Source organism: Ursus americanus, chromosome 34 (genome assembly GCF_024610735.1).
Source record: "Ursus americanus isolate L20-20 chromosome 34, mUrsAme1.1.p, whole genome shotgun sequence".
In the NCBI taxonomy this organism is placed as follows: Eukaryota; Metazoa; Chordata; class Mammalia; order Carnivora; family Ursidae; genus Ursus; species Ursus americanus.
In genome coordinates, this window is record NC_142160.1 from 24,497,909 (window position 1) to 24,501,780 (window position 3,872).

At 40.0% G+C, this 3,872-nt stretch overlaps 1 pseudogene; it reads left to right on the forward strand.

Annotated features, from left to right (window-relative positions):
• The first annotated feature begins 1,329 nt into the window (after positions 1 to 1,329).
• On the forward strand, positions 1,330 to 2,449 carry LOC123781447 (nucleophosmin pseudogene; annotated as a pseudogene).
• The last annotated feature ends 1,423 nt before the right edge of the window (positions 2,450 to 3,872 follow it).

The following is a 3,872-nucleotide window of genomic DNA, read 5'->3' on the forward strand; positions in this document are numbered from 1 at the left end:
ATCTGTTCTGCAGCTGGTGGCATTCAGAGTCGGGCAACACGGAAGAAGTGCTATTTGTGTGCACAGGTGTCTAGGACTCTGCAATCTGCCCAGCTGGGAGTGCTGGGAATGGAGGCTAAACCACTGGGTCTCCACCTTCTTCTTCATCCCTCGAGGGAGCTCCTCACAAACGATGGGCTCTCTGACCAATGACTGAAATATACGTATTGATCTCAGAGGTCCCAAGGAAAACACAACATGACCGTAATTTCAAGTCTTTGAGAAGCCCCAAACCAGACAGCTGAATGTGCCAGGCAGCATTACATTGATGGCCTTCTTACTTCTTCCAGGCCAGGACGTCAAGGCCTTCACCCTGACTGTCATGCAATGAAAGGGTGCTGTTCATACTGAGGCGCAGGCCCAGGTGTGGGTGTAATGGTGGAATTTAGCGTGTCTGACTCCATATTGCTTCTACTGCCCTTACCGCGGTGACCTACAGCTTAGAAATGCTTAGCCCTGCTTGTAGCATTTTCATCATTGAAGGAACTTTGCTTAAAGGTAAGATTTGCAAAAACCACTGTTTACCCAAAACCCACCTCTACCAGGGAGGTAAGTATGTACAGAAACAGCAATGCTATGTTGAAGATTTACAGGAATGGCATGACCGGATTCCTGTACCCCAAGATCACCTGATCAAGGACAGAAAAGTTTCAAATACCTACCTCGGACCATTGTGGGCACCTGAATGTCTATAAACATCAGGTACCTCTTGACTCCAACCTCTTCCCACTTTCCTCTCTTCCTAATATAAAAGAAGCTCGAAGTCCATGCTGAGGAGAGATGGTTCTTTAGGACAAGAGTCCATCATCTCAGTTTGCGGACTTTCCAAAAAAGTCACTTTCCTACTGCAATATCTTGCCCCTTGACTAATTGGCAGGTCATGTGGCCAGTGGAATGAGCTCAGGCTCGGTTATGTGTATAACGATATTCAGCAATATAAACATAATGCATGCAAATGCATTCACTATAGAAAAGTAACAGTATTGGTCAATAACCATCCTACTGGTTGCTTTACAAACTCAAATTAGAATGGAATATTTTGAAGTTGTATCCTGAGATGAGACCTTTCATGAAAATAAACCACAGATTAAAAATAAAGTAAAATGAATTGCAGGTTTAAGATTAAGTGATAAAGGACTAAAAGAAAATACGGACAAGTATTATATGACCTAAGGATGGGGGTAGCATCTCTAAGTATGATACCAATGACAGAAATCACCACAGTAACAGAGGCAACTGCCTCAAAGATAAAAGCAATCAAACAAATAAAAAAAAAAAACAGGAATTGCAATGAAAGTCACTATCATAACATTACATCAACAATATCGAAAGCCAACAACCAATGAAGAAAAACACGTTGATAACATAGGAAACAAAGTATGTTTAATGTACACAGTTATTAAAAGTCAGTAAGAAGCCTGGTACGACTCTGTCTTGCACCAGCAGTCCCTTACCTCCTCTCTCCCACCTCTGCACACACCACCACCCCACCCATGATGTGATGGGGATGGACATGAGCCCCTGAGGCCCCAGGGGCCTATCGTTCTGGTTGTAAATTAAGACTGACATGGATTATTATTTTAAGGCAGATAACAAATAAAATGAATACCAGTTATCTCTAAGAACAGGTTAAGGGCTGGTGCAAAGGACGAGCTGCACATTGTTGGAGCAGAGACAAGGAATTAGGACGGCAGTCCAATAACACTAGCAACTTTGGAAATGTCTGTACAGGCAACGAATTCCCTTGGACTTTCAAATAACAACACCTGTGGCTTGTGGTTGAGGGGTGGTTTGGGCTCATCCATATTAATGGACGGCACTTAATGCTGGAGGAAGACGCAGAATTGGACGGTGAAGAGAAGTGGAATTCCTAAGTATATCCGGAGAGCAAGCAGCCCTTGGAAGTGGTGGCAAGGGTCCACACAAACACGTCAAACTAGCTGTTGAAGAAGATGGAGGAGGAGGAAGAAAAGGAGGAGGAGGAGGAAAAGGAAGAGAGGAAAAAATGCTCCAGTAAAGAAATTGATATGAGATATTCCAGCCAAAAAAGCATACAAATCAAACCAGAATGAAAAAGATTCAAAACCATAAACACCAAGATCAAAAGGTCAAGAATCATCAACAAAAAAAAAAAAAGGAGAAGAAGAAAAGAAAACAGAGAAAAACTCCTAAAACATCAAAGGGACCTAGTTCTATAGAAGACATTAAAGCAAAAATGCAAGCAAGTATAGAAAAAGGTGGTTGTCTTTCCTAAGGGAAAGCCGAGCTCATCAATCATAGCAAGCACAGCTCTTGGATGACTGACCCAGAGGCTGTTCAAGATCTCTGGCAGTGGAGGAAGTCTCCTAAAGAAAACAGCTTAAACGGCTTGTTAAAATTTTCCATCTCATTTTATTTCTGTAACAGTTGATCTCTGGCTGTCCTTTTTATAATGCAGAGTGAGAACTTTCCTTACCGTGTCTGATCAATGTGGTCCAGGTTGCACTGCCAATAATGTGTTGTCCCAAAATGCCTGTTTAGCTTTTACAGGCAGAACTCCACCTTTTGCTTGGTTTTAAATACACGGGAAATGCTTTGACAGAACAAAGTAGTCATGGTGGTCAAATGGCAATGGTGAACAGACAAAAATATATGTGTGAAATAAACTTAGTTTTTTAATAAGGTTTAAAAATCAATGAGAAAAAGATGAGCACCTCAACAGAAAAAATAATAGTGTGGGGAGCCTGGGGGTGCAGTTGATTATGTGCTCAAATCTTGGTTTGGGCTTGGGTCACAATCTCAGGGTTGTGGGATCGAGCCTCGAGTTGGCCTCCACACGCAGCACAGAGTCGGCTTGAGAGTCTCTCTCTCCCTCTGCCCCTTCTGCCCTTGATCTCTCTCTCTCTAAAATAAATAAATAAATAAATAAATAAATAAATAAATCTGAAAAAAAAAAAAGAAAAAAGAATACACAAAGGACATGACCAGGCAATTTACCAACACAGAAACCCAAATATTTTTTAAATATAGTGTCTTTTGTAATCAAAAAAGATGAAAAATGTAAATACACAAATTTTTCATGTATCAAATTGGCCATTCAAAAAAAACAAAAAAGAAAAATGAAACCCATCTTTGGAAAAAATGTGGGGAATCCGAAAAACCAGGTGGGAATGACAACTGATGCAATTTTTTCCAGGCTGATTAATTTGGCACTAGGAATCAAAATCCTAAAATTTGCATTTCATTTGACATTGGAATTCCAAACTTAACCTAAGGAAATAATTGTGGATAAGCACAAAAATGAAGCTAAAACATCCATCAGAGTGTTGTTTCTAAGAGAGAAATAATATATTTGCTCCATTAACTGAAGAACATACAATGGAAGACAGGACAGTGATTTTAAATTGCACTGGGAAGGTGTTAAGTTTCAAGGCGCGTTTCTGAACGATATGATCCGATACTTCTAAACATACACTGTATATGCCTAAATATATAAATACCATATACTCACAGAAAAAGACTAAAAGAAGAGAAGTAAATGTCAGTGGTGGCTATCTATAATGAGATCATAGATGGTATTTATTTTGCTCTTTTTGCTTTTCCATAGGTCCTAAATTTTCTTCAGATGACATGTAACTTTTTATAACAATAAGAAAACTTGGTTTTTTTAAGACAGAATTCTAAAGGGAAACCCAACAGTACAACAGGCTCATGTTCCCCGCACCAAACTAAATGGCTTTCACTTACTGCTTCCAAAGATCACGCTGCCTCTCTCTCCCCCCCTTATCTGCATCCAACTCTGTAATAATTTCCTTCACATCACGAAAAAATTATCCAAAACCCCAAGCTCACTC